Here is a 12,405-nt window from a genome sequence, read left to right as displayed (position 1 = left end):
GTTCCTTTCTTTCTTTGCGGTCACAGCACAGTCTCAGAGTCCACATATTAGTTAGTTCTCTGGATGATGAGACACGACACCAGACAAAGGCAGCTTAAGGAAGAAAGGGGCTATTTTGGCTCACAATTTGAAGGTCTATTCCATCCTAGAAAGGAAAGCGTAGAGCCAGGATCCCAAGGCAACTGGTCACATCGCATCTACAACCAGGAAGCAGGTAGAGCTGAGTGCTGGTTCGCAGATTACTTTCTTCTTCCTGTGTAGTCCCAGACTCCACCCCACGGATAGTGACACCCACAACTAGGGTGGTTCTTCCCACCTTGATTAACCTAATCGAGGGAAACCGGGGGCCAGCGCCAAGCTCCGAGAGTGCCCAGCAGCTGAAATGACTGGCCACAGGAAGGGTATGACAATGTTGGGAACAAAGACAGGGAAGAGTGTGAGGGGCTAGGTGTGTAGTTAGTTCTTTACCTACCCCCCAGGAGCTGGCGCTGAGGTCTTCTAGGTATCCTTCATGAGAGTCTGCATGGCCAGGGAAGATCGGAGACTGTGGTCTGGTGTGCATCCCCTGCCCAGAATAGCATGTTTGCTAGGAGAACTCTGAAAGTTCTTAGCTTGTTCTTTCCGAACACAAGTTTCTAGAGATGCCCAGCCCATATGAGAAGAGTTTGGGGCTCACTCACTCCATCTGTATTTCCAGACATCCCCAGGGCTTTGGGGGAATTTCCAGTTTCCTCTAAAATCATCTGAGTCATTGGTTTTCAGTGAGTACCATGGCCTCCTCTTTCACTATATGACATCATCAGCTAATTGGCCAGGTAATCAATGGCCTTTGGTAGTTGGAGGGGCTGGGGGCATGGAGGAGGGCTTCAGGGGGTCTGGGGGCATGGAGGAGGGCTTCAGGGGGTCTGGGGGCATGGAGGAGGGCTTCAGGGGGTCTGGGAGCATGGAGGAGGGCTTCAGGGGGTCTGGGGGCATGGAGGAGGGCTTCTGGGGGCATGGAGGAGGGCTTCAGGATGGAGCCACCTTGAAATGTCTGAGAACTTTCAAAATTTTCATTGTTATTCAAGTAATATAACCCAACATTTTGTTTCTTTTCTTTTTTCTTTTCTTTTTTTTTTGAGACTTGTTTTCACTCTGTAGGTCTGGCTAGTCTTGAACTTAGTATGTAGCTGAGCCTGGCTTCCAAGTCTCAGTAATCCTGTTGCCTCAGTCTACCAAGTGCTGGGATGACAGATGTGAGTTAACACACTTGTCTCCACGTGGGTGGGTGGCTCATTTCCTAACCCATTTGTTTATTGAGTCCTGATGGCTTCCTGTCTCCAAGTCTAGAAGGGAAAAGCTTAGAGTTAGGGACCACTGTGTCTGAGGCCTTAGCTGGGTTTTACTTCTCCGGTCACTTTCTATCTCCTTTAAGCAGTTGATGGCAAGTGTCTGAGGAAGAATAAGAGAGCAGCCCGTTGGACCAGGAGTCAGGACAGCAGATGGAGGTACCCCCAGGCAGGCCCTTCTCATCTGTGGACATTCTGAGTCATGGTTCTGTTCAGACCCCCTTCAGGGGAAGACTTGTTGCTAGTTGCTGTGTAGACCTTTTCCAACTATCATGTCCTCAGGATCAACCCCAGCTACAAAATGACCAAGGTCATGTCTTTCTCAGGGAGGCTCACTTCCAGTGTGTGCTTGGGGCTGCACAGTTCTAGATGATGTTTGCCTGACCCAGGAGGAGACTGACCAGCATCACTACCTTAGGACTCATTACCAGTGTGAACAGGTACTTGCCACACCCCACCGTAGCGTAGCTAATACCTGCTTCTACCAACTTCTTGACCAGTATGGATCCTTCACAGACCTCATGTGCCTTAACTCCAGCTTAGGATCTGCTTGCAGAGAACCCAACAGGGGCATTCTCCTCCCCCCAACGGTGAGGCAGCGATGCTTCAGTCTAATTAAAAAGGGCCAATAAAGCAGACACACAGCCTTCCACAGCACATTCTAGCCAAAGCAAGCCACCAACTGCCTAGTGTGCTGACCAATGGGAAAGACATCAGCGAAGACTTTCAGCACCCAACAGCCTAGAGAAGTCCCACCAATCGGGTCTTGCCTCCACCTTAGTACTTCCTGTTTGTTTGGCCAGGAGTGCTGGACTTGGTGCCCACACTAGTGTCTAAGGCAAATCATCCTTGACCGCTGACCGAAAGGGCCCTTCTGCACAATACTCAGTGGTTCCAAGATGCCTGTGTTCTTTTCCAGTGCAATGAAAAGCAAAGGTAACCATGGCTACTTCGTTTTCTAGCGCCCATCATTCCTCACAAAAACATGAATGCTATGAAATCAGGGCAGCTTCTACTTTTTGCTTCCCCATCCAAGGAGCTGTAGGAGTTGGAAGCAAGCACTTGGCACGAAATGAGTGCCTGGGTAGAAAACGCAATACTTCTAAGTGGAAGTAATAGACCCAGTTAGAATCGAATGATGTTTTAGTTTCCAAATACTAACTATGCTTTTTTTTTTCTCCCCATCTGATTATGATAAGTGGAGCTGGTTTTTACTACAATCTAGGGGTTGGCTAGATTTTTTTTTTCCTGCAAGGAACCACTAGTAAACCATTTGGGCTGGGCAGGTGGGTCATAGACCTCTATTGTGATTATTTAACTCAGCCTCAGTGACTGAAAGGCAAGAATGGACAATAATAGAACTGTTTAAAAAAAAAAAAAACCAAAAGCAGGTGGCTGCCTGGATTGGGCTAGCAGGTGGAGGTTGGTGTAACATAAAATTTCCTATAAAATAAATTTACTGAAGTAGAAAAGGAAGTCTTTTTAAAAATAAAACCATTAACTAACTAGCTTTACACAAACCCTATGCAAATCCCTCAAGTCAGAAAGAATTCATTTCTAGTTTTGCTTGCAACATCTGTGGCTGCAGCTGTGGAAACGCTGAGGGTAGGGAGAGGCCTCTAAGTTAATGGTGCCACCATGGGGTTGGCAGCTCACATGTCCATGGTCCCCAGAGTCATGCAGTTCCCCCCCATTGCTAGTCTGTCCTGTGATCTTTCACCCAGTCTCTGCTCCTAGACCTAGGGCTGTCTTCAGTGCAGGCAGGGTCCTGGGTAAATTGTCCCAGCATTAGTTTTAAACACTCCAGTTCCAGGATTGACCTTACCTGTGCACATGGCTGGGTGTTGGTGAGGTAGAGCGGACCTCAGTGACAACAGTCTGAATTTCCTAAACCTTCAGGAAAGAACGGGTCAGATCCGTTGAGCACTATGCATCCCACCCGAGTCACATAGGCACAACAGCTCATAGGTGCTGGCTGAGTCAGTCCTCACCAACATCTCAGAGGAAATTATGAGGATTGGAGTTAAGATCCCTAACACCAATGTAAAAGCCAGGTGGGCATGGTGGCCTGTCAGTTGTAGAGGGCATGAGGTCATCACAGATAAACACTGGAGAACCCAAGCCTGTTAATCACTCAGGGGTGTCTCCTCAATGGAGGAAATAAAATACCCGCTTTCCACCCTGGAAGCCCGGAAGTGGGTGTTATTAATGACCTGGTGACCTTTGCTATTTGTAGCCAGACCTCACCCAAATCCCTGAGAAGGTTTATCCCAGACAACTCCCTGCTTAGAGCTTTATCTTTAACTCCCAGGAGTTGTTAATTTTGGGGGGACAGGATGCAACTCAGGACACATACCTTATTGCTTCTCTAGCGAGCTTAAGACAGGGGATAGAGGCTGCCTCCCTGTTACCAGGAGAGGGTAAAATCCTAGCCACAGTGGCAATCTCTTGAGTAGACTCTTGCTGGGGGAATGGGTCATTAGGGTAGGGAGGGGGCAATGTGAGTTCCCGAACACGGCCTGGCAATGAGGATCCTCTGAAGCACGTCTTCTTCTGAGGGGACGTAAGAGATACTGGAAGTATGTGGTACTGGAGGAAGGATGTGGACTAACTTTGCTGTGTTTGGAAATGGCCTTTGGCTTCTTCTTTTCCTGCTTTTAGTATTTATGTGTCAACCTTCTCATGAGATAAAATATCTTTTCAGTAAATGGCATGAAAGGCACTGATAGAAATCACATAGCTCGGCGAGTGCTTACATAGGCAGATGCCTGTGTGGCCAGCATGCAGATAAAGAACTCAGGTCATGCAGCTTCCCAACAGGTGCCCCAATGTCCAGGTTGCTCCCCTCCTGGGACCTCCGCAGTGCTGGGAAGGTTCCTGGGCTTGCTTTCATCCTCTGTAGCTACTGTCTTGCGCTATCTGAACAAGGAGTCCTGCATTTTTATTTTCCATCGGACCCAGACAATCCATCCACACCCTCGTCTTTTCGTGAACAAATACTTGAGGATGCCATTCAAAGCCTTCTTTTTTCCAGGAAGCTTCCTTTGACCCTACCTGCTTAAAGAGCAATCTGCATCTCAGTTCCTGTAGGAGTCGGGACCGGCACACTACCACCCAAGAGCTTAGTCGCATCACATGCACCGGCCCTGCTTATCTCTTGTCTCCCTTGCATAGAAGCTTGTCTGTCCCGTCAGCTTACAAACTCACTGGCTTTTTATTGGAAATAGCTTTACAGCTCTATGCACTGATGAGGGACTCCGCGATGATTTGTACACGAGCTACATCTTTCCTTCCATCCCTCGAGCTCCCTTGTTTATCTTGATGTCCCAAGACAATACACAAAACTCAGGGTCAACAGGCAGCTCGACAGGCCATAGCTGGCCTTTTCTTTTTGTCTCTCTGTCTGTCTTGGACCAGGTGGCTTTGGTCCATTAGCGAGGGATCTTGAGAACTCATTTGGTCCAATCCATCTTTGAGTGACAGAGAGTTAGCGAGTTCCAGGGTTTTCCTCGAGGTCACAAGAGTGGGGGGCTCAGCAGGAAGGGAGTACAGGACCTTCAGGAGGAGGCCACTCCCTCTCCCTCCCTCTCTGCAGGTGCAGCTTGCTCCTTTAAGTGCTGGGTGAGGCAGCCCTTTCCCTGCCCCGGGCAGCCAAATGGATTCGCCTTGAGACCATCAGCGCATTAGGCTCAGGTCTTCCGGCTTCCTCTGTGGAATGGCTCCCTGGGGCCCCCCTGAGAAGCTCCAGGAACTAGCTGCCTGTCAACCACCTTATTAAACTGGTTTCCAGATGTCTCCACCTCAGATGGAGGAGGTAGGAAAAGGGTGAGGGCTGGGAGTTTGTCCCTTAAAAGCAGTCGGTTAGATTGGCAATAAATAACACTTTGTGCTGACGGAACAGGTGGTCAGGGGACGTGGGGTGACCCAGACCGTATCCTTCACGAGACCATGTGTGAGCGCGAGATGCGAAATGGACAGAGCAGAGCATCTGCGGGAGGAGACAAAGGATGTATGGAAAGCCAGAGCTAGAGTCAGGGTAGGGAAAGACCTAGCAGCTGACCTACAGGGGAGAGCAAGTAAAGGAAGCTGAAAAGGAGCATCCTTTCGGAGGGGCGTTTACCCACCAACCCTACAGTTCCCCAGAGTTTTCTTGAGTGCGAGTAGCAGGAAATATCAGATAGAAGGATTTAGAGTGTGGAGATAAACAGATAGAAAGTAAAGGATAGCCTCGAGAGGCCTGGGACCTATTGCAACCAGCCCTGACTGTCTCAGAAACACCAAGGGGTGGAGCAAAAGACCTCCCCCCAGCACAGCCAAGTGCAGAGCATCTCAGACACCCGCACTCAGGCATCCTCTCTATGCAGACCTGCTGGGTAAAGGCACGAGGAACCTGAAAACGGGCTCCCACACCTTTCTTGCCTCTTCTGAGCATTCGGTGGCTCTGACAACCTGTGGCAAGCTCTAGCATGTGGCAATTCCTACCTTTGCTTCTGTCATTACGGGGATCCCTCTCTCATCCTCTCTCTGCTCTGTATCAATTCTCTCTCCTGTTGTCATAGAACGACATTGCTTATTGGCCCTAGGGCCCTAGCAGGTCCTGGGTATGCTCTGTTACAGCCTTGGGCTACCATGGAAAAAGTTTTGGAGAATCTCCAAAGAAGTTTTTGGAGACTTGACTTCCAAGGTCCCTTGGTTTTACTTTGGTCTCATTCTGTGGGCCAAGCAAAAGGCCAGCATAGAGTCTAGGAGATGGGAACCACCTTGGAACTACATCTATTCCTCAACTATGCCCAGCTGTTGTGGACCATGGATCCTTTCCAGCCATGTGGCTTGGCTCTTTCTTTTTTCTTTTTCTTTTTTAAATGCTAGGCCCTTTTAAATTGTTTGTTTGTTTGTTTATTTATTTATTTATTTATTTATTTATTTATTTATTTATTTATTTATTCATTCATTTATTTATATGTCCTGGGGATGGAACACAGGGCCTTAGGCATGCTGGGCAAATCTTCTACCACTGAACTATAGTTTCACTTGATGACTGTTTTATACTAGGGCTGTGAGTCTGGAGACCTTCCCCTAAGAGCTCAAGGGTCTGAGCCTCCACTGCACTGTCTAGTGCTGGGGTTCTGACCACTTTGCTCCCCATGTTATAACCCCTCCCTTGATCTGTACCTCTAGAGACAGGATTCCAGGCTCTGGAGAGCGAGACACAAGGCAGAACAATAAGGGGGTCCTACTGGGGTACGAGATGGAAGGGACCTACCCCCAGAAGTCTACCTTGTTAAAGCTAGATGCAGATAGGACTACATTACATGTACACTGGGTCTTATTCTAAAAGCTTTGTATGTACCAACTCATTAAATCACTTTAGCAACTCTGTGATAAAATGTATTATAATCATTCCCATTTTATAAAAAAGAAAACTGAGGTACAAATAAGTAATTTGCCTAGGTTCACAATGCTATAAATAGGAAATCAATAGTCTGTTCAAATCCAGTGTCCAGGTAAAGGTTCTGGGGAGATCCCAAAGTTGATAAAGTTCTTTCCATGCATGCATAAAGACCTGAGTTTGGATCCTCTGAATGCATGCATCTTAGCTAGGATTTCTATTGCTATAAATATATGCCATGAGCATGGAAACTCTTATAAGGAAACATTTAATTTGGAGCTAGCTTATAGTTCAGAAGTTTAGTCCATTATCTTCATGGTGGGAAGCATGGCAGCAAGCAGGCAGACATGGTGCTGGAGAGGTAGCTGAGAGCTCTGGATCTACAGGCAGGAGGAAGAAAGTATGAGCCACTAGGTCTGGCTTGAGCTTCTGAAACCTTAGAGCCCAGTGACACAATTCAACAAGCCACACCTACTCCAATAAGGCCACATCTCCTAATAGAGCCACTTCCTACGGGCCCATGGGGGCCATTTCCATTCAAACCACCACACAATGTGAATATACATGTACATTTATACTCCCAACGTTGAAGAAATGGGGTCAGGAAGAACTCTGGGGCTTGCTGGCCAGCAAATCTAGTCAAATTGGTGAGTTCCAGGTCTAGTGAGAATACTGTCTCAAAAATAGGGTAGAGAGATGACTGAAGAAGACAGCCAACCTTAACCTCTGGCCTCTAGATGTACACACATATGCATGTACAGTCACACTCATGTGCCCCCCCCCACACCAAGTTAAGTGAGAAACTAGTAGTGATCTCCAACTCTGGGAGCCCTGTGGTCTTTTGCCACTGGGGGAGGGCTCATAAGCCTATGTCTACTGTCGTTAAGCGGACTGACTTCTTGTATTAGACTAAATGTTTGTTTCCTTTGTGAGTTGTAAGATTCCCCTGTTAAGCTAGCCTTACCATCAGCTATCTCTCTGAGTCAAGGTGATCCTTTTCGTTTTCTGTGGATCTCTAGAACTCACAGGAAAATGAAGCAAAATGTAAATTTTGGCTACATTCAAGCTATGAGATTCTAATCCCGGGTTATTGATGTTCAGACAAATGGCCAGGCCGAGGAGCCAGGAAGTGTGGAAGTCTTTAATATGGAAATCTGATCTCTGAATTTTCTTTTCAGAGTCAGCAGGGACTGGAAGCCTGTACATAAGCCAGAGTTTCCAAGGGGAGAAGTAGGGTGTGACGGTAGGAGCGGGGTGACTTCTGCCGGATTCTCTTGATGGCGTTTCCATCCCTAACTCATCCTGACCTCTTGCTCCTAGCTGTGTGCATTTTGTGTTTACCCTTTCCAACTGATTTTCTTCTGAGAAGAGACATAAACCCTCCTGGAATCTTCCAGTCAGTTTTTTTTAGATGGGATACTGGAGACTGCTTGACAGAGGTGAGCATCAAGGGCTTGGCATCGGGAAGGATCTGTTTATGGCCCTCTGGCCATCTCCTCCTCCTTCTAGAATGGCAGATGGCCTGTGTTTTTAATAATTAAGAAAAAAAAAAGTTGGAAGGAGATCAGGCTCAGTAGGAGGAATTTGGAACCATCCGGGCGGCACAATTGAGTTGTGAATTTGTTGGGACAGCGCGAATGGCGCCTTCCCATTAAGCATGCGCACAGCCTCAGTCACTTCATGGAAGCTTGAATGGTCCTGTGTGATAGTTTTCATCAGCAAGGCTTTCCCAGGAGGTGCTGAGTAAGAGGAAGCCATTGGTAGACCCGAGTAAGAGGAAGCCATTGGTAGACCCTGAGACTTTGTATTCATAGGCCTGTCTAGCCCATGACATTGGTGAAAATATTACCTTGCAGCCTCAGTCTCAAAGGTCCCACAGAACAATGATAATCGGTCTAATTAAGCAGGTCTGGAGGTGGTTAGAGAAATAAAGCTCTGTCCAGGTTTCATCAGAAAAGACACAGGCTCTAAGAAGAGATGGAAGAAGGCTGGAGCTCTCTTGGACTCTGTTATGGAACAGGGGGATCTGTGATGATTTCAAATGGTGCTCATTTAGGAGAGATCATGGACCAGGGGAGTTATTGCTGCACTGAGAAGCGAGACTCTGAATTCCTTGGCTGGAAACCACTGAGCCAAATGGCCTTTACCTGCTCATCTTCTGAATCCCCAGCCACAACATTTTGGGGGAAGTAACTGTTTCTGGAAGTACCTGTTGAGTGTTGAGGTATGAAAAGACCTTGATATCAGAGGAGGCTGCAAAGCATTGGCAATGTAGAAATACCGTTAATACATAAATAAAGGCATCAGCGTGATAGGATGGCATGCATGGGCTCCAACAGGTGGGACTCAGGGCCCATCTTTTCATCTTTATTTTATTTTTTTGATGATCTTTTTTTTTTAATTTAAAAGTTTTTTTTTTTATATTTTACATACCAACCATAGTTCCCCTTCCCTCCCCTCCTCTCGATCACCCTCCACCTTTCCCCCACTCCACCCCCCCCATCCAGTCCTCAGAGAGTGTAAGGCCTCCAGTGGGAGTCAACAAAGTCTGGCATATCAAGTTGAGGAAGGACCAAGCCCCTCCCCACTGTATTGAGGCTGAGCAAGGTATCCCACAGTAGAAATAGGTAAGATCTCCTGAGTAAATTGGGAGCCTTTAAGGGGAGGTGGCAGGAGAGCATGAGGGAGTGGGATGGTCTGATTGAGGGAGGGACAGAGAGGGAGAGCAAAGAAAGAGATATCTTGATAGAGGGAACCATTATAGAGTTAGGGAGAAGCTTGGTGCTAGGGAATTTCCCAGGAATGCGCAAGGATGAACCCAGCTAAGACTCCAAGCAATAGTGGTGAGGGTCCCTGAACTGGCCATCTTTTCATCTTAAGTAGACTCCAGATTCTGTCCTTGCTCCTGTTCCCACCAACATCCCTTTCAGTATTTGCTGGATGCTGAGCCAAGGTTTGGGTGGAAACAGCTCTGACTGTGTGCAGAGCCTGCTCCCCCCCTCCCCCCCCCCCCCCCCCCCCCGCCCCAGCTCTGAGGGACACTACTTCTCAGTTCCTCAGCCTCCAGGTGGAAGGAATGTCAGCAAGTGAGCACTCCAGGGCTTTGGAAGAAAGGAAGCTGGAAGCTCACCTGCTCGGTCCTCTCCCGTCTCTCCCCTCAGACCCTCTCTCCCCAAGCTTCTTGCCTGGTCTCTGCCGGATCCTATTGACCAGCTGCCACCAAAAAGAGTTGGCCCAGCAGATGGTGGGAGACTGGGCTTGGAGGCGGGAACCAGCTGCACAGACATGTCACCCACTGCAACTTGGGACACTCTGTTCTGAGGCTTTGCGCATCTGTCTCTCTTCTCTCTTCATCATTCATGGCTCTTTCATCCCCTTCTCCCTCAGCTGGCCTGGACCCCTGCTCCTTTTCCTCCCTGCTTTTCTTCCTCTTTAACTGCCTCCTACTCCCTCTTCCTTAGTGTCTGTTTGCCTCTGTGTTTGGCAATGGAAGCAGCCTTCTGGCTACCCCCAGAAGAGGGAGGGGCCCAAGTCAGGGGGAGGAGTCTTCTCCCAGTTCCAGTGTCAACACAGGAGGGGCACAGGCATCGCCAGGCTCTTGGCCTCATGCTTCTGGATAGAGAGCCACGGGCTGAAGGAACACTCTTTCTGCGGACAGTATAGATCCCGGTTTAACACCATTGGCCTTGGTGTGCTGAGCAAAGGGCTGTGAACTTGGAGCTAGGGGCCAAAGCCAGCCAGGCCTCATCTGAAATGGTCCAGGTTGAAGATCGGGTGTTCTGGGGACACTTAGCAGGTCAATGACCTCCCCTATGTACTGCAACCCTCAGGACTACCAAGGGTCGGGAATGCGTCAATGTCCATTTTCTTCAGGCTTCTTTTCCTGCTGAACACTCTCAGGAACCTGGATGGAGGAGTGGTGAACTCTCTAGGTGGCACATCTTCCTTCCTGTGGGCGCCCTGGTTGTCAAGAAGTCTGGCCAGCAGGCGGCACTCAGAGGTACTTGACCCCTGTTGTAGCGGAAGAAGTTTCCAGAGTTTTTTAAATCAGGAGTTCACAATTTTTTAATCCACACCAAGAGGCCCAGAAAATATCTTCTGAGGGGGAGAAGAAGAAAGGGGAATATTCAGAGTAGCCCCAAAGATAGCAGCTTCACCTTTACTCAAATTCCTCTGGCCGCCCAGTTCCTCAAGACCCCCCCCCCCAAGTCTCCAAGTCTCCAAGTCCCCAAGTCCCTGTCTACTGAATGCTCTGGTGGCCATGGAACAGATCAGAACTGTCCTATACGGTAGCCGCAGGTAGCCACTGTGCCCTTGAAATGTGTGTCAAGTACCTCCAAAGAACTGAAATGTTCGTTTTATATGGGTTCTAGCAATTTGAATTTAAGTAGCTACAGGTGGCCAATTAGACAACTGAGAAACATTTACGGGACCCAGGAGTCGGGTGATACCTCAAGTGACGGTACCATTTTGCATTCACCTCATCAAGATTCAGCTGTCTGAACAGATAGGTCAGCATCTGGCACAATGACGTGCTCTGTAGATGGGTTCTTTCATTTATTCCATTCTCTGCTTAAAGCCACCAAGCTAATTGGGCCTGGCAGGGGATTTGCCTGGCAGAGCTGTGCTTTATTGAGCATACCAAATTTTATCTGGAAATCTAAGACCTGGGTTATTTACGTATTTCTTATTGAAACAGGGTCACATGTAGCTCAGGCTAACCTCAGGCTAACCTCACGCTCACTTCACGCTCACTGTGGAGCCAGGGATGACCTTGAACTCCTGACCTTCCCGCCTCCACCTCCCAAGTGCTGGGATTAGAGATGTGCATCACAGGACCCATGTTAAAAGCTGAATTTTGAGTCTTCCTCTGCCTCTGGTCAGCTCTGCAACCGTGGGTGAGTTTTTCTTTGGCCTCAGTTGGTTCACGGTTGAAGAGAGGGAGTGGGAGAGATGTATCCCAGGTTCTCCTGGGTTCTAGAAGTTTCTGTTGTATTTCCTGAGATCCACGGTGGCTATGTGGGCATTGTGATCTTGGGACCTTCTGTGAACATAATATAAGGCAAAGAACGGTTGCTTTTGGTTAGAGGGACGTAGGAGGGCACCTAGGGATGTAGCGCAAAAAGTGTGTCCAGAAGAGAGGGGAGGGGACATGGGGGGAGATTAGATAACAGGAGAGAGCAGGGGGAGGGTGTGCTCTGACAGAGCAAGGACATTGGGGCTCTTCGGAAACCTCTTCCAGGAAGGACACAGGGCTGGCTAGAAAACCAGAAGTAATCCAGAGTCCGGTAAGCAGGATGGCTGGTGTTTATTCCATTCTTTCTCCCATTTGAGCTGGCTTCTGCAATAGTTCTAGTTCTCTCCCTCCCACCAGTCCGGGCCTTAGTCCCCGGGGCCTGACAGAGCATTAGGTATTGTCTACTGTGGAGCTTTAGATGAGTCCCAAGGCCACAGCACATCACCCCGCTCCTTTTCCAGGTACGCTGAGCTGTCATCTGAAATTGTCCAGACAGCATTCCTGGCCCTGACACCCCCACCCAGGGCTCTTGCTCTGGGCCTGAGGCTGAGTTCTTCCCTCAGAGCTGCCTCCAGCCCTTTCTTGCTGGCAAGTGGACGCTGACTGCGCCTACCACGATAGAAGCCACATTGTCAGTTCAGCGAGATCCTGCTGAAGCCTGTACTTCACCC

Source organism: Peromyscus maniculatus, chromosome 13 (genome assembly GCF_049852395.1).
Source record: "Peromyscus maniculatus bairdii isolate BWxNUB_F1_BW_parent chromosome 13, HU_Pman_BW_mat_3.1, whole genome shotgun sequence".
Classification (NCBI taxonomy): domain Eukaryota; kingdom Metazoa; phylum Chordata; class Mammalia; order Rodentia; family Cricetidae; genus Peromyscus; species Peromyscus maniculatus.
This window is presented reverse-complemented; position numbering follows the sequence as displayed.